This window comes from Anabrus simplex, chromosome 1 (genome assembly GCF_040414725.1).
Source record: "Anabrus simplex isolate iqAnaSimp1 chromosome 1, ASM4041472v1, whole genome shotgun sequence".
NCBI lineage: Eukaryota > Metazoa > Arthropoda > Insecta > Orthoptera > Tettigoniidae > Anabrus > Anabrus simplex.
Window position 1 is genome coordinate 1,059,182,370 of NC_090265.1, and position 23,029 is coordinate 1,059,205,398.

Here is a 23,029-nt window from a genome sequence, read left to right on the forward strand (position 1 = left end):
TTTTGGGTCACTTAGGCACTAGAACCCGAAATATTTGGGGAAACAACGGGAAATAGTCGTTCTCTCCCGCATATTCACATACGCTACTCTTTATTATTTTCTCGGCGCCATCTGTACGCGTTTATATGAAGTCGGTAGGATGACCTGACTGCCCTTCCTGCCGCAGTCACTGGCCCTAGTGAAAATTCCGCCTTAAGTTACCGGGATTCGAATACCCAATCATTCGCATTGAGACTCATATAGCTATACCAATGCGCCAATGCAGCCTCTTCACACACACAACAGACACACGCACAGATATATATTATATACTCGTGCTCACACGACTCGGCACTGCAACAAACTAGTGCTGAGAGCATGGAATTTGTTGAACACCCAAGAAACACATCCATATTCAATGTTTATTGGAGAAAACAAAAGCACACATGATGATGATGATGATGATGATGATGATGATAGTTGTTTAAAGGAGCCTAACCTCTGGGTCATCTGTCCCTAAGCACAGATGAGATACAACGCTAGGGAGACAATTAGTTGCTATCCCACATTTTTAACATTTTACACAGGTTTCGTTTTTGCATATGATGACCATGTACATTGACATACGCAGTACAATGAGCTGGCATACTCTGGATTAGGTTGTCGAGTAGATGTTGGGGTATGAACTCCCACTCTTGCACCAGTACCCGTTGGAGGTCCTGAAGAGTCCCACGAGGTAGATGAAGTGCACGGATACGTCACTGAGAGCATCCCAGGCGTGCTGCGTTGAATTTATGTCTGGTGAAGGGGCACGCGGCTCCATTCGCCTGTTGTCTCTCCTCATTCACGGTAGCAGCTTGGTGTGGCCGTACACTGTCACCCGTCAAGAGGAACGTGGGATACTCTGCAGCCCTGAAAAGGCAGACGTGGTCTCGTAGAATGACACCGCGGCACACTTGACTTGTTACAGTTCCTCTCCCGACGACATGCAGGGGTGTGCGAGTAACCCATGATAATTCCATCCCGCACATTAACACTATTTCTCCATACTGGTCCCTTCCAAAAATGTTAGCGGGTAGGTATTGAACCCTTTAGGTCCATATTGAGGGATACCTACCTTCCTTACCTATCAGCAAAGTTCATGAGATCTGTCTCTTGGGTCGTTTCGGGTTCTTCGTCACTTGCTGAGGTAAAGGTAGGGTTCATTAATTCTAATCTATCTACTGGAATGAAAGGTCTGTTTAAAAGATTCCTATTTATTCAGGAAATTTCTGAAGCATGTCAATGGTATCATAGAAGTCAATTGTGTCCACTGGACACCACAATCATTTTTACATAAACGTCAGAACACTGGTGTGAGACTTTAACGTAACTGCCTGACGGGCATTCTTACTAGAAACCATTATCTCAATTATTAATCATTTAAGAAAGGAAAGTCTGGAAATCCTTAAATTCGGCTTCCATGTGAGACCACATGTACCATCATAGTGATTCGTTACGGTCCAGCCCTCGTAACACGAACTCTGGACTCTGGGAATAATTAAGGCCGTCCAATCGGTGTGTGCCACACAGTGGTTCTACGGCATGGACCCTTAATTGAATCGATGTGACCTGCGTCTATGTCATGGACCGACATCTAATCTTCTAAGTTACTTTAAAGTCATTGTGGATGATGACCGCAAGGAAATGATGCTACAATGGCATATGGCCCTAATCTAAGTCACTGAGGTTGATGACCCCCCGACCATCCAAGTTTCTAGGCTGAAGGCTAAACACAATTAAGTTACATCGGTTGATGACCAAAGTTCCACTTTACTATCCCCAGAACATTCACTGCTCAATCAATCAAAGTTCAATAATTACAACAATAGCAATGCTCACAAACTTAGTGGCAGAAAAATCCATTTCCTTCGGATATGTCCCTTAATCGTTACTTTATTTTTTTGATATTCCCCAGAAGCAAACTAAAATTTCCAGAATGCATCTCCAAGTTATTCGCTTGATTAAAGTTATTTCAAATGCGGTTTCACTGAATTTAATAATTAAATAAATTTAAATGATTTAACGAAATATTAACGAACAACAAATTTTATCTCCGCGGACTCTGGTTTCTTCACAAATTTCTACGCAGCTGTGATGTGAGTTCAATATTGCGATGTTTATCTGGCTGGAAAAGAATTTTACATAATTCATGTCCAGCTATATATATCCTGTCTCGTGATATCACGCTTAAAAATCTAATCTAGTCCTAACCGTTATTAACACTTGGATATCCTAATAATCTACGTACAAACCAAACAACTCGCCATATAATTACGATGTCATATCTCGTCATTACCATTATGAATTTTGCACACCCCTCACAGACAAACCGATCATCACGACCATCGCTCTATATTTTGGACAACCCTGAAATTGGGTTACTCTGTTCCTTATACTCAAAGTTCGTGATTTCAAATGTTCATTACGTCCCCATTTACAGTATTTCACAATACTTAGATCATTACCGGCTATGAATTTCAACTAAATCCAGCATTTTAACGTTTCCCCTGGCCGAGAATTACAGTACAATCTCAACTCCACTCCTTTCCCGTTCGTCCCCGCTCAGCCGAGGCCTCTCACCCCCAGTTCGCTTGGCAGTTACATGAAACACCTGTTTGTTCCAGTTGACTGGCTTCTCAAAATGCTCACCTTTTAAACTCTGCCGACATAATTAAACAAATACGATATTCTAACCAACAAAATGCACAGATTATGCTTCAAGATGCCCATACTAATTATACGCGTCGCCAATTTATACCGCTATGGATTTCTATGAATTTCTTTCCATTCTCAACATTATGAAATATTCCTCGGGCTTTCATGTCCCGGCTTCAAATGACAGGACTCTAACCTGATTCGCACATCTCATCTCAACTCATATAAAACATTCCTCGGGCTTCCGTGTCCCGGTTTCAATGACAGGTCCAACCTGATTCACAAATCTAACCTCTGTTTCCCAGCTCCACAATTATCCTCGACAAAGAACTGGAATAAATCCTCACTAGAAATCCCGACGTCTAATATCGCACAATGCATTAATCATGAATAACTTCGCATAAATGATATCGTATTTAATAACTTGATTTTTACGAGAAATGACTGAAACATTCTACTAGATCTTTTATTTGTCAGTCAGACACAGTTTAAAATGGGCATAAAAAAACGTTTCTCTCCGTGACCAAATTCATCACCCTAGGCTCTCACCCGACAGCGCGCTTCCACTCGATTGAAAATGAGTAACCATGGATTATTATTATTAACGTCAAATTGCAGACAGAAGAATTTTACGTCGAATGAACATCTTACTTTGACATCACAAATACAGGTAGTACACTCACACGGATGACGATCTACATTGGACGTGATATCACTTCGGAACCCTATTCAATAACTTTTACAACATTATACGGCCCTCGCAAGACTTCAAAATTTTATCCAAGTGGAAAATAAAACAAATGACTCTTTTAGTCGTACTCTCACATTTACAAAACTTAGTGGGGGTGACCACTGCGTCGTATATCCCCATTCAAATACAAGAAATCACGAGACAAGATATAAGAGGTAGTAGGATGGAAAGTCACCTACCTCATGTCACGCCAGTATTCGTCATAGGGCTCACCTGTGACCCTGGCATTTTATTTAGCCATTTTTACATTCATGGCTTCACAGTTCATTATTAATTTTCTTCAGGTTTCCTGGAATAAAGCATTAAAAAAAAAGAAAATACCCTTCACTTGTTTGTTGAGTGCACACGATGGACTATAGTTATTTAAGCACACGAATTTCTTAATCGCATTAGAATTTATTCAGTACTTTGACCGTCCTATCTGGTACAATTATTTCACTCAAGAAAACTATCTCCTCATGGAGTCAAGACTTAGCCGCAATGGCTAAAATCTGCAGTTGAACTCAGTCTACTTTCGTTGGTTTGATTTCGCAGAGCAGCTCAACAATTTTTCGTCCGCTTTGTATCACAAATGCCGGAGAAGGAAGCTTCGTCATGGCGTCCCTTCATATTTATAGCAGTTACCCCCTCTCTTCGGATCTCTCCCTTTGCCGCCAAGAAAATTTCTATAAATTTTCTGACTTACCTAAACTGCAATTTCAAGAGTTTTGAAAGTGACTACATGCTTGCTACATTTCTGGCGGTAGTGTTCACGGACATTTAAAATTTTTACGGGTTCGATTTGTGAGATGATTGACCCCCTTTGATAGGCACTATATTTTTTTGACTTGGCGTGGTTACGCCATGTACACGCGCTTTGAAATAGTTCATAAAAATGACCTGAGATTCTTCCGCCGTCGACACGTGTGGTTGACGTCACGTACCCCAGAGCGTGGGACCGAAGGTAATCACCCCCTCGTCACGTGTCAAATCCATGCTATCAAGAATCCAACTTTTAATTTAATTGTTACATTATGCATAATGTTCTTAGGGCACAAAGGTCATGGGTTCAGTATCCAGTTCCCACCAGATATCTACGCGACGAAAAGCGCAGTTGAGACGGTACCTGAACTCGTCACTGAGGAGAACCTAGAACTACTGTTCCATTGTCCAAGTGCTGTGTTATCTACACCTGGCGTTGCCGGCACCTCTGTAGGCATTGTTCAGTGGAATGCAAAATGCGGATCTCCGAGTGATTTAGCTGTGCCTGTTGAATCGTTTGTACACAAAGTGTTTGGAAACAACTGTTCTAGTGGCGGCTGCAAGGCCACCTACAGTAATTCGTCTGCGTCTTCGACCACTTATGGGGGTCTTCCCGTATTTTTGAGGTGTTGTACACTCGTGATCAGAAGAATTGCGGGTGGAAAGGAAAACAGGTAACGTTCGGACGTAGATTTTGGCCAAATCTGAGGATAGAAAAGAAGCAAGCGAGGCAACGTCACATGTGTTCGTCTTCCAGGAGGTGTGGCTTGTGATATTACGCACTCACAGGTCACTACCAACTCCATTCATTCGGAAATTGATTAAGATATTTCTATAGTTAAACAGTCTGGCTTCTTCTAATCAAGGAAAACAGTGCTGACAATAGCTCCATAGGAACTATTTTGCAAACACCCTTGCATCTCTGATGATCATAGTTATTTAATGCCAGATTAGTTTTTACTTTGGTTCTTAAGGATAAAATATGATATTATTATTAGTAATAATACATCCTATGAGAAATAAACTCATCAGTTATTTAAAAGTCAATGGCTTTATAAAGTTGAATAATTGATCATGATAAGAAGGAACATTTTTAAAGTGTAATAACATTAGTTAAAATAGTTTCGAAGCACTCCTTGACAAACCGAGAATTGTGTACGGTTTAAAAAATTAAATAACACGTGCTCGTACTACCCAAATGTGAAATTAATTATTGGACGTGGTACAGGAACCGGTACAGGGCACCTGGGGGGGGGGGGAGCAAGGTTGCCAAACCACCCGCATTATTATTCCACCTTGTGATAAATTCCATTGTTCTTAGTGGAGACGTGGAATTGAACCCAGGGCCAAACTAACGAGTCTCATTCAACCACCTGTGTAACGTGTGTAATTATAAAGGTCATATGAATCAGCTATTTGTAACGTGAACATCTAGTCACTCACCAGTTCACAGAACATGAGCAAAAATTAATACATTGCTACTGAGGGAATTTAACTCGAGGGTACAGGCATGGTCATGTTGGAAAAGTAGTTTTCCTCAATTCTCAGAATATTCTTTTAACACATCAAGCAGTGTGAATAGTGTAAATAGTGATTTCAGCAATTCAGAATCACCGGGCGAGTTGGCCGTGCGCGTAGAGGCGCGCGGCTGTGAGCTTGCATCCGGGAGATAGTAGGTTCGAATCCCACTATCGGCAGCCCTGAAAATGGTTTTCCGTGGTTTCCCATTTTCACACCAGGCAAATGCTGGGGCTGTACCTTAATTAAGGCCACGGCCGCTTCCTTCCAACTCCTAGGCCTTTCCTATCCCATCGTCGCCATAAGACCTATCTGTGTCGGTGCGACGTAAAGCCCCTAGCAAAAAAAAAAAAAAAAAAAAAAAAAAAAAGCAATTCAGAATCTGGGACTGGAGGTAACAGGACAGTTGTGTTTTCATTTAATGCCCGTAGCCCGAAATGTGCGAAGCGAAAACAGGCAATCCAGGCCACTTTAGACATATCAATTGTGTGCGTTAGTGAATCCTAGCTAAATTCGTCAATCTATAACACAGAAGTGATACCTCAGTCATACACAATGTTTAGGAAATATGGATCATGGACCTCAGGTGGAGGGATACTTACAGGAATGAAACCCGAATTCAATCCTGTGCGCCTTCAGCAACTGGAAATAAAGTCAGAAGTTGTATGGGTGAAATTCACATACGTTGGAAGCAAGTTTATTTTGGTTTCCGTATACCGAGCTCCGACCGCCCCCCCCCCCCCAGTGATATCAATGAGGAATTACTACTGCCTCTAAGCCGTTTACAAAATATCTAACATCGATATAAAGAAGTCTACATAACCGATAATTTTAACTTGGAAGTTGACTGGCAACACAATCGCCCACACCTTCCACCAATTCCCATCAGTCCATTAGCGGGAACATTCCTTGCAGCATTCTACGACTATTCCTTGAACAATTAATTACTGAACCAACCCGTACAACGAAAACCTCTAGTTGCACACTAGATTAATTCCTTACTAATCTACCATCCTCAGTACCTACTGAACACAAAAGTCATTCCCGGTTTCTCAGACCACCTAGCACCGAGCTCGATAGCTGCAGTCGCTTAAGTGCGGCCAGTATCCAGTATTCGGGAGATAGTAGGTTCGAACCCCACTGTCGGCAGCCCTGAAAATGGTTTTCCGTGGTTTCCCATTTTCACACCAGGTAAATGCTGGTGCTGTACCTTAATTAAGGCCACGGCCGCTTCCTTCCCACTCCTAGCCCTTTCCTGTCCCATCGTCGCCGTAAGACCTATCTGTGTCGGTGCGACGTAAAACAACTAGCAATAAAAGACCACCTAGCAGTTACAGCAACCCTAAAATACAAGAAACCACCAGTAAAAAATGTAATAGAGAAGTCTATAACTAAACTGAAGCTGACTGGGAACTAGTAGCATACATTCCCAGAAACTATCTACCCACCCCCTTTATCATCAAACACTGCGGACATTAATGTGGTGTATTCTAGATGGCAAGAAAGTTTCTTTCACTGTGTAGACGAAGTGGTTCCTAAAGTTATAATCAGTACCAAGAGAAACTCTCCAAGGATCACAAAAGAAGTAGTAAAAATGATACGCAAAAGGAACACGCTCTACAGGCAATGGAAACAGGATAGAAGCGATCTTATCATCATCATCATCATCATCTGTTTACCCTCCAGGTTCGGCTTTTCCCTCGGACTCAGCGAGGGATCCCACCTCTACCGCCTCAAGGGCAGTGTCCTGGAGCTTCATACTCTTGGTCGTGTGTTACAACTGGGGAGAATGACCAGTACCTCGCCCAGGCGGCCTCACCTGCTATGATGAACACGGGCCTTGTGGAGGGATGGGAAGATTGGAAGGGATAGGCAAGGAAGAGGGAAGGAAGCGGCCGTGGCCTTAAGTTAGGTACCATCCCGGCATTCGCCTGGAGGAGAAGTGGGAAAACACGGAAAACCACTTCCAGGATGGCTGAGGTGGGAATCGAACCCACCTCTACTCAGTTGACCTCCCGAGGCTGAGTGGACCCCGTTCCAGCCCTCGTACCACTTTTCAAATTTCGTGGCAGAGCCTGGAATCGAACCCGCGCCTCCGGGGGTAGCAGCTAATCACGCTAACCACTACACCACAGAGGCGGACCGAGAAGCGATCTTATGTGGGACAAATATTAATGCGAAAGGAATACAACCAAGAAACTCATCTGCGAAGCATACAAAAATTACGTAAACAAGATAAGTAACAACAATAACGACATGTGGAAAATCCTGATCAGAAAACATAACAACTCAGCACCAAGTGCATTGTACTATAACGGGACAACAGTAACCTGGCCATTACCAGGCCATTGTGTCAGCGTTCAGTGAGAAATTTAAAGGGAACTATACTGAGTCAGGGAAAAGTACAAGTACAGTATGTACCCAGAAACAACTCAGCCATTACCCCTCTCCCTCTCCAACCTTTACTTCACGGAGTTCAAGGTAATTAACATTTTCGAAAGACTCGACCATATGCTGCTTCCGGCCAGGACAACATACCTGCAATTATTTTAGTGCAATGTGCAAAAGCATTAGCCCCCTCCTTGTGCGCCCTGTCCAACTTATCAATTAACAGCGGCTGTGTACCCAGTGAATGGAAGTGTGCAAAACGTAGTACCAATTTTCAAAAGTGTAAGAAGATATAACATTGAAATTGTACGCCGGTGACAATAACATCTCTCTTTTGTAAGTGTATGGAGCGATTAATAGCAAGGCACGTGTTGGAATTCTTACGGGAGGGAAACCTGCTTGGCTCTACTCAGCAAGGGATCCTCCCGGGGTGTTCTTAAGCAACCTTCTTAACAAAATATGTTGATGACTGTCAGTGTTATTTGGATCAACCCGACTCGTTGGCTGAATGGTCAGCGTACTGGCCTTCGGTTCAGATGGTCCCGGGTTCGATTCCCGGCCGGGTCGGGGATTTTAACCTTAATTGGTTAATTCCAATGGCCCGGGGCTGGGTGTTTGTGCTGTCCTCAACATTCTTGCAACTCACACACAACACATAACACTATCCTCCACCACAATAACACGCAGTTACGTACAAATGGCAGATGCCGCCCACCCTCATCGGAGGGTCTGCCTTACAAGGGCTGCACTCGGCTAGAAATAGCCACACGAAATTATTATTATTGGATCAACCAGATGTGATTCAGGTGGATTGTCTGTCACTTAACTGGTGCAAATCCTTTGACCAAGTACTGCATGAACAACTTCTGTTAAAGCTACAACAGTTCGGTATACGAGGCAGATTATTGGTGTGGGTGAGGTTCTTCCTGGAGGGTTGAACTCAGTGTGTGGTATACGGAGGGGGGAGGGGGTCACAACCTATTAAAGTGACATCAGGAGTAGTTCAAGGTTCTGCGATCAGCCCTTGTTGTACCTCGTATTTGTGCTCTATCTTCCCGGTTGTGTGACCGCCCACATAGCACAATATGCAGATTATAGTGGAAAACTTCAACCAGACTTACAACATGTTCCGTGAATGGGCTAAACATAAATGTAAATAAATGTCAATATATTCGGATAAGTAGATCACGAAACTGCCCAGAGAACAGCTATGCATTAAATAAGAATGTAATACCGCAGTGTGCAAATATTAAACTTTTAGGAATAATTGTTTCTAGGGATTTGAAATTGAACCCGCAGACGGAGGAGGCGAGGCGAAAAGCGATGAAAATCCCTTTCTTACCAGAAATCTAAAAGGATTAAAATCAGTATGGTAAGCCCAATATTAACCCATTGTTTTCCTACCTCGAGTCCCACAACAATCGCAAATCCAAATAAACTTCAGAAAATACAGAATCGGGTGGAGAGGCTAATAATTTACCGTTCCCCATCTTCATCTGAATAACCTGCTCTCAGTAGAAACCATTGTCAAAATAACCGACTTGATCTTCCTTCGACCCGCCTTTCCCTGTCCTTTCGCTCTGTCCTTCGTACTTATGTCACATTTCATTATTAATTTCGCATTTTATTGCGTTTTTAAAACACATTAAAGAGTGATTTTCAGGTCGTCAAAATGGAATTAAAAAGCAGAAACCATTAAGCAGGCCACTCACGAACGAACTTGCTGGCCAACATGCCCGTCAACACAAGTTGCTACACCAAGTTCACTCATGTGTGGGCTGGTTGGTCAACATGCTGCCAAGTTGCTAGCAAATTGCAGGCTCGTGAAGAAATACTAAAAGCTTCAACACGAGCCGAACATGTGGCTCCGTGTGTGGCTCTGCCTCAACATGTTGCAACCGGGCGAGTTGGCCGTGCGGTTAGGGGTGTTCAGCTTTGAGCTTGCATGTGGGAGATAGTGGGTTCCAGTCCCACTGTCGGCAGCCCTGAAGATTGTTTTCCGTTAGTTCCCCTTTTCACACCAGGCAAATGCTGGAACTGTACCTTAATTAAGGCCACGGCCGCTTCCTTCCCACTCCTAGGTCTTTCCTATCCCATCGTCGCCATAAGACCTATCTGAGTCGGTGCGACGTAAAAAAAAATTGTAATTTGTAACATGTTGCAACGTGTTGACAACCAATTACATAGTTATCTGCTTGCAATATACAGCGTACACGATGTTTTTCAGTGATAACAAAGAGTTTTGGAAAGAATTTATTGAACTACCTATATGAATTTTTACCATGCTTGTGGGAAGTTAAGGAAATGAATATTCAAATAAACACTTAAGGAATGAAGCAATACGGACATTAATGGAAAAATTTCAAAGTATTTACCCTAATGCGGAAAAGGAGTTCGTAAATTTTAAAAAATTAAGAGTCTAAGAGCATCGTTCAGAAGAGAACTCAGGAAAGTGTTAACGTCGAAGAGTAATGGTGCATATCCCAATGACATTTATGAGCCGTCTGTATGGTACTACGGTCTGCTTTTATTCACTACCGATTGTTAAATTCTTCGAAATGGCATGTCATCTATGATTCATGTTTATAGCAATAGTGATGAGGGAGGTCATACGCCGGTAAGTAATTGTCATTATTAACACTAATTTGTAGCACATTCTAGTTTTCTTAGCATAAGGTACACAATATCCAACTGTTAATGTCCACTAGTCAGTTCAATGACTATTCATTGTTTACTGAAAAGGAACACATCCAACATTGCTACTGTAATAAGTTTTGTATAAGTCTCTAATTCCTGTCTGTCGTAATAATGTTTGTTTTCTTCCTCGTAAGCGTTGAAGACCCAAACGTTGATTTACTTCTCGACGCCAGTCACTCTCTCTAATTTTATCGCTGTTGAAATCTTCGAAATCTGTAGAAGACGACTGCAAGTAATTCGTGCTGTGTCTCACTACCTCTGGTTATTTTTGTTATTTGTTTTACGTCGCATCGACACAGATAGGTCTTATGGCGACGATAGGATAGGAAAGGATTAGGAATTGGAAGAAAGCGGCCGTGGCCTTAATTAAGGTACAGCCCCGGCATTTGCCTGGTGTGAAAATGGGAAACCACGGAAAACCATCTTCAGGGCTGCCGACAGTGGGGCTCGAACCCACTATCTACCGATTACTGGATACTGGCGGCACTTAAGCGACTGCAGCTATCGAGCTCGGTCACTAGCTCTAAGAAAGTGGCAAACGTATTATCGTCCATTCTTAAATAGTTCTGGAAGTCTGCTGGTTCCATAGATTTCAGTTCCTGCAACAAACTCATATGGGTGTATTTTCTGCGATTTAATAGCCACTGCGTTGTCCATATCCTTCTTCTTATTCTACCCTTTTCCATCACTATTTGCAGGCCTAATGCAATTGCCAGTTTCTGTTGCTTAGACAACACTTCCATTTTTACAGTTATTACCCACTTCCCAGCTCGCGTGTAACTGGAGTTCGTCTCGGTGTGTGGCCAATAAAGAGCATATTGACGAGCACGTCGGTGAGCATGTTGGCCAACAAGTTCGCTAGTGAGTGGCCTGCTTAACATAGGGTAAACCCAGCTATTGCAGCAGATGACACAATGTGTAACTAACATTCAAAGACCCCTTATAGACGGTAATTACAGATAAATCTCACTTTCTATCTCAGCCTCTCGGAAAGTACAGGCTAACATTTCGGCTCTATTTGCATCAGCGTTTTATCACTATAATCTTGAAGAACATGCAATTGAGTGGTTTGCTTTCAGATTATATTTCTTATCGTTCAGGGGCTCGTCATTTAACACGGTCTTGTGATCTCTATCAATCTCTATCTATCTATCATGTGATGTCAATTTGCACCTGAACCACAGACACAGATAAGAATCAGAGATTCACATTCCGCCGGTGGTGTAAACCAAGATCGCCATTTCGCCCTCAAATAACAGGTGAGAATAATCATTTTGGCTAGTTGTTTTACACACAGACACAGATAGGCCTTATGGCGACGAAGGGATAGGAAAGGGCTAGGAATGGGAAGGACGCGACCGTAGCCTTAATTAAAGTACAGTCTGGCATTTTCCTGGTGTGAAAATGGGAAACCACGGAAAACCATCTTCAGGGCTGCCGACAGTGGGGTTCGAACCCACTATCTCCGGAATGCAAGCTCACAGCTGCGCGCCCCTAACCGCACGGGAATAATTTTCACTGATAACAACAATGCATACAGGAGGAATTGACAATATTCGTGGATATGACAGGAACGATCATTTGAAGCTAGAAAATTCATAATATTGCGAATGGTTTCCGACATAGAACACACTTAATTATTTTTTAAGCTAGTAGCGGGCACGTATGTGTCTTACCCACCCAACCTCATCAACGTTTTGAAATGGGTACAGGTTTTCCGCATGTAATGTTCGCTAAACACGTATTCGTGGTACAGTGATACGTGCAGAAAGTCGCCGTGTGCTGGTAGTAGAACTACGCTGTACCATGGCAGCAATGTGTTGCTGCTCCTACTTGAACTACACGTTCAGAAGAAAAATGGGAACTTGGATGAAGACCTGTTTCACGCAATGTGCTAAAAACTCTGCGATCATGAATTCGACGTGCCGGAAAGCGCCGACAGAATTCCTCGACAGCAGCAGGAGCACTGTCGTCGCAGAAGCCGTAAACATACAGCATATTGTTCATTAGTGTAGATGTGCGGCATTTTAGCCAGCGCGTGTACAAACATAGTTAACCAATGCTTCTCTTTGATGCACTCTCACTCCCTCGCACTATTTCACTCACAACACACCACTTACAACAGCGCTTTCAACGGGCTAGTTTAATAGCAGAAAGACATCCCAAGCAAAGAGGTAGGTTGGGCTAGAATGAAACGTAAGAGGCTGGGTCGGAAGACACATGCGTGCCCGCCACTAGCCCCCCAAAATGTACATTAAATGTCTCCTATCTCAAAAAACCATTCGCAATAGGACATATGTCCATATACAGATTTTGGCTTCAAATGATTGTTCCTGTCGTATCCCTGAATATTGACCATTCCTCCTGAGACACTCTGTACAACCGTTCAAAAAGAATGAACGCACGGTAATGTACATTCCTACCATTTAATATTTTGTCAGACTTAATTTTAACTATTATCAAAATATAATTCCCCTCCCATGTAGATACAAACCATGTGAATACCCACAACAGGTGTTCTATCTGTAGTTCTCTTGTTTCTGTGAAAAGTGTACCTAGGAGGAAATTCGAATTTGCCAAGCGCTCATTCCTGTTTTACTGGCAAGGGTGTGACTGTACATCCAATCAGGCAATTATTAATCAATTCGTTCATTCATTCATTCATTTATACAGTCATTCAGTTAAACCGTAATGTCTACTGTAAGTTAAGGGTAACTATGTTCAGACTCGTGACATAAATAAATGCTTGCATTAATGCAAATTTATAAGAGTAAAATATATGTTGTCCTAGACTATAACACTGTCAACGTCTAGGAAAGAAATAAATAAAATCTTAGAAACTACAGTCCGCCTCTATGCTGTAGTGGTTAGTGTGATTAGCTGCCACCCCCTGAGGCCCGGATTCGATTCCCGGCTCTGCCACGAAATTTGAAAAGTGGTACGAGGGCTCGAACGGAGTCCACTCAGCCTCGTGAGGTCAACTGAGTAGAGGTGGGTTTGATTCCCACCTCAGCCACCCTGGAAGTGGTTTTCCGTGGTTTCCCACTTCTCCTCCAGGCAAATGCCGGGATGGTACCTAACTTAAGGCCACGGCCGCTTCCTTCCCTCTTCCTTGTCTGTCCCTTCCAATCTTCCCATCCCTCCGCAAGGCCCCTGTTCAGCATAGCAGATGAGGCCGCCTGGGCAAGGTACTGGTCCTTCTCCCCAGTTGGATCCCCCGACCCAGAGTCTGAAGCTCCAGGATACTGCCCTTGAGGCGGTAGAGGTGGGATCCCTTTCTGAGCCTGAGGAAAAAAACTGACCCTGCATAGTAAGCAGATAAGGAATAAGAAGAAGAATAAGAATAAGAAGAAGAAACTACAATTTAGAGATTGGCTGTAAATAGTGATTAGGCGTAATTGTAATATTTTAAGATAGTAATTAATTGTAACAAGAAAACCATGCATGTATAACTTGGATTACAATAAATGATTACTCTCTGCCCATTTCCTGGCGATCGTCAACTGGGGGATGGGAATATTCTATTCTACCTGACTGTACAGTGGTAGTCATAAAATTTCCATCAACACTTGTTTTCATAGTAATATTTTTTTAAATATATATATATTTGTTCGTGGCGTCGACCTCTGCAGATCTTTTGTCACTACTTGCACCATATGGTAGGAACCTGCGTGTAAGTGGAATTGCGAAAGTGTACAGTGTTGAATGTGAGCAAAGGAACATTAAGGACGAAACAAACACTCAGTTCCCAGGCCAGGGATACCAATCATTTACAACTAAAAGCCCCTGACCCGGCCGGGAATCGAGTTTGGGGTCGCCGGCTGACAGGCGGACGCGTTGCCCCCTACACCTCGGAACCGGACATAGTAAGAAATACACTTCGTTCACTATTGGAACTTTGATTAATAATCTAAGTAGCAAGTACTGCTTCATACGAGAGTAAATTTGACTTTATGGTGAAAGGGCTTAGAACACATCCTTGTATGTAGGAAGCATGTAAGACGTGTGTGTTTGGCCCTTTCCGACGTCAACATGATGTGGAGGGATGTATTGACTATTGTGTACATCTGCGGTGGTTAAAGAGTGGTGTAGTGAGACAAACACAAATACCGTTCACAGGGCCAGAGGAATTTAACAAACCCAGCTAAATATTATGGAGTCGAATTCAGGATGTTCTGAGTCGAAGACCAATACGCTGACCATTCAGCCAAGTAATCGGACTGCCTCCATATTATGTAAGCTAACCCGAATATAGTACTCTCTTGGAGTTAATTCCGGAGATTAAGTTTGCATTCTTAAGGGGTGGAGGGGCGGAGGGGGAAGCCATTTTTTATCTTGTGCCACACAAGTGGTTAAGTGTAGCACGTGTAATGTGTAGTAAACCCGCCTATCGCAAGAGATAACATAGAGAATACTTGTTGACTTGTATACAGTTAAAGAAACTCTTATGCAAGCGGTTATAATTACAGAGCATCGCTCATTGTTGAGGAGAGACGAGGGCAAGGTTATGAGAACTTGCTAAGTCATCCAGACGAAGATAAGGACTGTGAACCAAACGAAGAATGTTTTCCCTTCCAATTATTTTAAATAGAATACATCTATAGTGTCGATTTTACTCTTGGGGCAGTGACAGTTACAGAAACATGGGCAGGGGTGACTGTCTCAAGCGGTTGAGTCTCAGGCTTTCTGAGCTCAAGTTGGCAGGTTCGATTCTGGCTCAGTCCGGTGGAATGTGAAGGTGCTCAAATACGTCAGCCCCGTGTCGGTGCATTTATCGGCACGTAAAAAAACTCCCGCTGGACAAAATTCAGGCACCTCGGCGTCTCCGCAAAGCGTAAAGTAGTTAGTAGGACGTAAAACCTGTAACATTGTTATTATTACAAACAACATGGAAGTTTTCAGATCGTTATAGACTAATATCTAGGCACCGAGCTCGATAGCTGCAGTCCCTTAAGTGCGATCAGTATCCGGTATTCGGGAGACAGTGGGTTCGAATCCCATTGTCGGCAGCCCTGAAGATGGTTTCCCGTGGTTTCCCATTTTCACACCAGACAAATGCTGGGGCTGTATCTTAATTAAGTCCACGGCTGCTTCCTTCCAACTCCTATCCCCTTCCAGTCCCATCGTCGCTATAAGACTTATCTGTGTCGGTGCGGCGTAAAGCAACTTGTTAAAACACACGTGTTTTGTTGACATTGTTAAGTATCATATTTAAAAGCAGAAGGACCAGTGAACCTAACAAGTGTCTGAGCTCGATATGACGTCATCGGGTGATGTAGTAGTGCCATGGTCATGAGGTACCTACTAAAACCACCGTGGCGCGTGGCTAACTCAGTACTCCGGTCAGCTAACGTAGTGTGAGTTGTCTTTTGCATCGTATCAGTCAGTTCTGTCGCCTCTGTGGAGAAGTGGTTAGTGTGATTAGCTGCCACCCCCCGGAGGCCCGGGTTCGATTCCCGGCTCTGCCACGAAATTTGAAAAGTGGTACGAGGCCTGGAACGGGGTCCACTCAGCCTCGGGAAGTCAACTGAGGAGAGATGGGTTCGATTCCCACCTCAGCCATACTGGAAGTGGTTTTCCGTGGTTTCCCACTTCCCCTCCAGACAGATGCCGGGATTGTACCTAACTTAAGGCCACGGCCCTTTCCTTCCCTCTTCCTTGTCTGTCCCTTCCAATCTTCCCATCCCCCACCAAGGCCCCTGTTCAGCATAGCCGGTGCAGCCGCCTGGGCTAGGTACTGGTCATTCTCCCCAGTATTTATTTATTTATCGTATAACCCATACAATCAAGTTGAGTACAGAAATAAATTATATACATATTTACATACAAGGAAACAATGAACAAGAAAAGGCTCCTTACAACTGAATGTCAAGATCATTGATCCATTGCATTGCTTCTGGAGTTGCATCAGCAAATCTATTTTGCTGCCTGTGTATGCCCGCATTTCACACTCTCTGACAATATGGTGTATGATTTGTCGTGCAGCTCCGCAGTCACACGCGGGTGTCGGCAACTTGTTCCATGACCTGTTCTCATTCTGTTCAGAGCAGACCATGTTTTACGTGGTAGCTGGAATCCATTTGGAAGTTTGGCATTCGAGAACATACTGTGTAGGTGCATCTCCGTTGCTGCTTCCCACCGTCTTTTCCACTCTGTAGTTGGGTTGTAGCCTCCAGCAACCATGTCTAAGGCGTTACGTAAAGTCGGATGGCGTGAACGTAATCTGTTTTGGTTTATAGTTCGTAGATCTTCATGTACAGGTAGATTGGGGTTCCTTAAGATTTTATTAACTTCCTTGATGAGAGCGGTGGATCTGCGTGAAGCAGATGGCATTATTCCAGATAAAAGCGGGAGCCAATGAGTTGGTGTAGATCGAAATGTGCCAGTTATTATGCGCATGGTGGAATTCAATTCAGTATCATGTTGCTCACGTCCGTAGGTTTAACCTCAAAATACCTCACACGTGACCCCTGGGTGGTGCTAAGCGAGCAACAATATATTTGGCAGCCAGTCTATCACTGCGATCTCCTGACAATTACATACAATGACATATCAAATTCCCTAGTTGTATCCCCCGACCCAATGTATCACGCTCCAGGATACTGCCCTTGCGGTGGTAGAGGTGGGATCCCTCGCTGAGTCCGAGGAAGAAACCAACCCTGGAGGGTAAAAATATTAAGAAGAAGAACATCAGTCAGTTCTACAACAAAAATAAAAACCAAATAGCGAAAATTTGAGAACACTGTGGTGCGATGAAGTGTGGAGAAAGTATTTTATAAAATGTTGTGACATATGGCCAATAAATGGCTTCAATAATACCGAAAACACGTTCTAGAGGACAGAGAGGTTTGTCAGATCCCAGAAAGTTGAACAAGACCAATGTCGAGCTTCAAAAGTCTCATCAGGAACATCTCAAAGTTAAGATGGCTGAGCGTCATGAGGCGAGATCCACAGCCCAGCACATCTTCTGAGCCAGTAGTAGAACTCATGGTCTTAAAGATATTAAATTTCTTTACAATTAAGAATAAAATGTCAACAAAAAATAATTCAAACCTATGCTGACAAGGTTCGATATAACCTATCACGTGATACATTTAAGCATTCGGCCGTAACCCAGACACAGATCATTTGAATTCCTTTTTATACGAAAGTCTTGTAATTTTTTAAAATAACTTTACGTCGCACCGACAGAGATAGGTCGTATGGCGACGACGATGGGATAGGGAAGTGTTAGGATTGGAAAAGAAGCGGCCGTGGCTTTAATAATTAAAGTACAGCCCCAGCATTTGCCTGGTGTGAAAATGGGAAACCACGGGAAATAATCTTCAGGGCAGCCAACAGTGGGGTTCGAACCCACTATCTCCCGAATGCAAATCGCAGCTGCACGCCCCTAACAGCACGGCCAACTCGCTTGGTAGTCTTGTAAGTAAAGACGTGAAAGTAGTGAGAATGATTGCTGTTACAAATAGATGGGGATATGGCAGGATGTTGTTACTCGCAATGAGGGGATGAAGGCTGAGGTGGAGATGATCTTGGTAGGTGAAACTGTGCGTAGGGACAGGCTTCAGTGGAAGAATCATGTGAGGCGAATGGATAGCTTATCTAGCAGAGTAGGCCTAATGGGGATGTTCATGGAGAGTTACGAAAGCAAAGGGGGATAAGGTGACAATAGTCAGATTCGGTCTTTAAATGTAAGTGATGTGTGACTAACCGAGACTATAGAGCTAATTAAGAGTTGTAGAGGTGATTCGTTAATTCACGGAGGCTTTGCAGACTGAACGCTGAACGGCCTAACATTCTATAGGGTGTATCAAAACTCAACGGCAAAACTTCAGGAATGGATTCTATAGAGGAAGGTCTCCTGATTTAATATACCCTGGAATCTTAACTCCTGGGATACGTAAAATCTGTAGTGTGTTCGACTGCTGTTCATGAAGAAAGAGCTCTTCTTGCACGCATTGTTGGAGCCTGTCGGACAGTACGCACTACACTAGGCGTTTTTGACAATTTGGAAGCTTGTATTAAGGCAGCAGATGTTACTTTGAACATTTCATTTGATACATAAATAGTGTTCCAACTGTCAAAACAGACGTATTTTGTGTAAGAGTGCAACAATGTGGTGCTGTGTTGATTGCGGACAGTGTCGATTGCGGACGCAAAATATTTGGGAAGAGTGCCAGCTCGTTCCAGGGTTTTCCATCCCTCTTCCACCCGTCTTACAAATCCAGTTCTGCTCTATAATATTTGTCATACCGAACGTTAGATCTACCACTGTGTTGAGTTTTTAGTTCGTTTGTTTATTTCTGCCCATTAATCGTTGTGCTATTATGAAATTTATTGAGACGGAGAAACGTAAGCCATGTGCCTTATTACATCGTTATAGTTTCAGACAGTTTAGAATTAGTAAAAATGGTGTTACCACACCGAGTCCTGTGGAGTAGGGATAGCGTGTCAGCCTCTTACCCGGAGGCCCCGGGTTTGATTCCCGTCCAGGTCAGGGATTTTTATCTGGATCTGAGGGCTGGTTCGATGTCCACTCAGCCTACGTGATTACAATTGAGGAGCTATCTGACGGTGAAATGGCGGCCGCGGTCAAGAAAGCCAAAAATAACGGCCGAGAGGATTCGTCGTGCTGACCACACAACACCTCATAATCTGCAGGCCTTCGGGCTGATCAGCGGTCGCTTGGTAGTCCAAGGCCGTTCTGGGATGTTGTGCCATGGGGGTTTGGTTTTGGTTTGGTGTTACGACATGGATTGGTTTGAAGGAGAAAACGAAGAAGTGCAAAGGAAAATTATTTACTAAAGTTACCGGTATGTAACAGAACTTATTCTTAACAAATTTGAATAATTTTAATATGTATACCTCTCTACTAAGTTTCAACTCTAATTCATTTAAATTTTAGTTGCAAATATATTAAAATACATTATATTACCTATTTGTGATCCAATTTTATTTTTTCCAGATTGACAAACTTCAGTCTCTCTGCACGAGTCATGAAGCGTGTAGAAAAGTTTCTAACTTAATTTGGTTGTATTTACTAGCAACCAAAGTAATGTCTTTTACTATTAAATATTTGTTATTCTTATTTGTATTATTAAAATTTAATTACTAATTATTATTTACTAGCAAGATACCCGTGCTTCGCTACGGTATTATACTGAAATTTATAATTGAATGCTTATTGTTCTAGATATATAATCCGACGAAATTCGCGATCTGACTCGTTTTCTGCGAGAATCCACCAAAATTCCCGATCTGACTGGTTTTCTATTATTTTACGGCACGTTTCTCCCCATTTTTCAATCTTCCTTTCCAGCAATCGATTTCGTACTTCCCGGGCTAGGCTCAGGTATTCCTCCCGGTCAGATGGGTCCGTAAATCTTTGCCATCTTTTCCTATAATCATTTTTAATATGGATAAAATCCTTCAGGAGATCCGGCGTGGTGTCATATTGGGTGCCTTGGCGGCACTGAACCCGCGGCCGGACTGCGTTCTTAGTCGCTACCCGTCCAGGAGCCGTTTCCAGCGAGGTCCGCACATTTGACGACGGTCCGGAATATTATTATTATTATTATTATTATTATTATTATTATTATTATTATTATTATGTGTTGCTGGAATGGCTGATGTCAGGGAAAACCGGAGTATCCGGAGAAAAACCTGTCCCGCCACCGTTTTGTCCAGCACGAATGTCACATGGAGTGACCGGGATTTGAACCACGGAACCCAGCTGTGAGAGGCCGGCGCGCTGCCGCCTGAGCAACGGAGGATCCTTATAAGTACATTAATAACAGCTAAAATCAATTGGTCTCACCTACTTCTACACCCCACCGCCGTTAAGTTTATTTAACGCCACCCCCCCTCCCCCAAATAAAAAGAATGCTTGTTTCTTTATGTTTAAAGGAGATTCCAAACACCAATGTTCACGTCTATTACCTTCAATTTTGAGATATAAGTATCCCAATAAAAATAATTTACTTTCTTTACTTCATATCACAATACTCCCCCCCCCCCCGCCCCAAGTGAATTTTCCCGCAAAAAATACTTGTTTCTTTAATAGTAAAGGATCTTCTTACATACCAATGATCACGACTCTAACTTCTTCAGTTTTTGATGTATGTATGAAAGGAATTCAACTCCTTTACACTCCCGCCCTCCAAGATGGTTTCCCCACCAAAACGCGCTTTTCTTTGTTTTTAAAGAAGATCCAAATACGAATTTTCAGGTCTGTAACAACTTTAGTTTTTATTAGATGTATGTATTCTCATACAATTAAGCCAATTAATTTTTCAATTCTTCCCCCCCCCCCCCCCCGCTTCATTGGATTTTCCGAGAATACGTGTTTCTTTACTTTTAAAGCAGATTGCAAATATCAAATTTCACGTCTGTAACGTCTTCATTTTTGTGATATCAGTAGAATAATTAAAAGAATTCAACACCATTTTCAGTCACTTTTACCACCCCCCCCTCCATCCAAGTGGTATTTCGGAAAACTATAAACACACGTTTCTTTATGTTTAATAGAGATAAAAAATACCTTCACTTCTGTAACATGTTAAGTTTTTTTTTGATATACTGTAAAAGTTCTCATTTTAAAATTTCACCCCTTTCGAGTTCCCCTTAAGTGGAGTTTCCAAAAACAAATCACATATGTTTATTTACATTTACAGGAGATTCCAAACACCCACTTTTTACGTCCTTAACATTTTACGTTTCCAAGATATTCTGTAGATATAGTCTTTCAAAAAATTCGCCCCAATTTATCACTCCTGTTTAACCGCCATTAATTGGATTTCCCAAAAACTAAGAATTACGTGTTTCTGTATTCTTAAAGGAGATACCATATACAAATTTTCAGTTCTGTAATATCTTTCGTTTCTGAGATATATGTATCCCCATTAAAGGCATTCAACCCATTTTTCACCCCTTTTACACCCCTCCTCTTAGGATTTACAGGAAACAAAAACATACGTGTTCCTTTATTTTTAGAGGAGATTCTAACTACCAATTTTTACATCTGTAAATTTTAAAGTTTTAAGATGTAGACGCACTCATTTTAAAAAATTCACCCCCCTTTTCACCCCCCCCCCAATATTTGGATTTTCCAAAAACGAAAAAAATACGTTGCACCCATAAGCGAATTTACGTAATTAATTTACAAATTAAAAGTTGAATATTTCGCATATCGAATACTACAGTAGGCTGTGGGAGCTAGCACTCAGAAAGGAACTTTCTGGCGCCAGTCTGACGGCTAGGAAAATCCACGAAACTCTTCTTAGAGCACGAGCAACTTGTAAACCGCCCTGAGTACTGCATCCAATAAATTTTATGATACCGCCTAGGAGTGGCGACTTTCTACTTGTTTCCCACGAGAAAATCACGCGTTGAGGCCTGACCCACTTAGCAGAACAATGAGACAACGATAGCACCCACCAACCCTCGGGAGGAAATGGAAGTATCCACTCTGCGAAGAGCGCGAAAGTCTCAGCCAATCACAAAATTCTAAATTTGAATGAACTGTCATAGCGGGAATCTACAGTCAGTATTTCGCTATCTGAAGCCCGGAGTAGTGGTGAAAAACAGTGTCCTGACTTCTTTATAATATTTGGAAATTTATCAGTGCAAATCTGTGGTTAATTAGTGCCTAATTAATAGAATTTTAACTTCACACGGAATAGTAGTATTGTCCAGGAGAATGAACTGTCATGGCGGGAAGGAGCCATTCGCTGGAAGAAAATAACGCCGGTGACGCGCGCCGTCGTGTGGATTATCCTGTGATCGTTTCCCACGGCGCAATATAACAAGTAAGTCAGACCGAAATTAGGAAGTTTTTGTACATAAATTTTGAAACTTTAACCTACGGATGTACGATAAAGCGCTCCCGAGGGCTAGATCACTACGCCACATCCCTTCCACAGAACTATTTTCAAGGTGGGGGGAGAACTCATTACAAAACCCCAGCGACCAGGGTGTTGAATCCTCAGTGAATCTAGAGTGTCAGTATGACAGTGTGACAGAGAGTGACAGTGGCACAGTGTGACTGTGTGACTGTGTATTTCACTGTATTCTGTATTCGTGAGTTAGTTGAATCTTCAGTGTGTTTAAGTTGTGTCAGCTAATTCAGTTAGTCAGCTTTGAGCTTTACTTTTGGCTGGTAAGAAAGCGATCAGAGTCACTTGTTGGCATTCTGAGTGAGCCATGTATTTTACTTGGGAGAGTAACATTTCAGAAATGAACACTTTAACAAACTGTTAC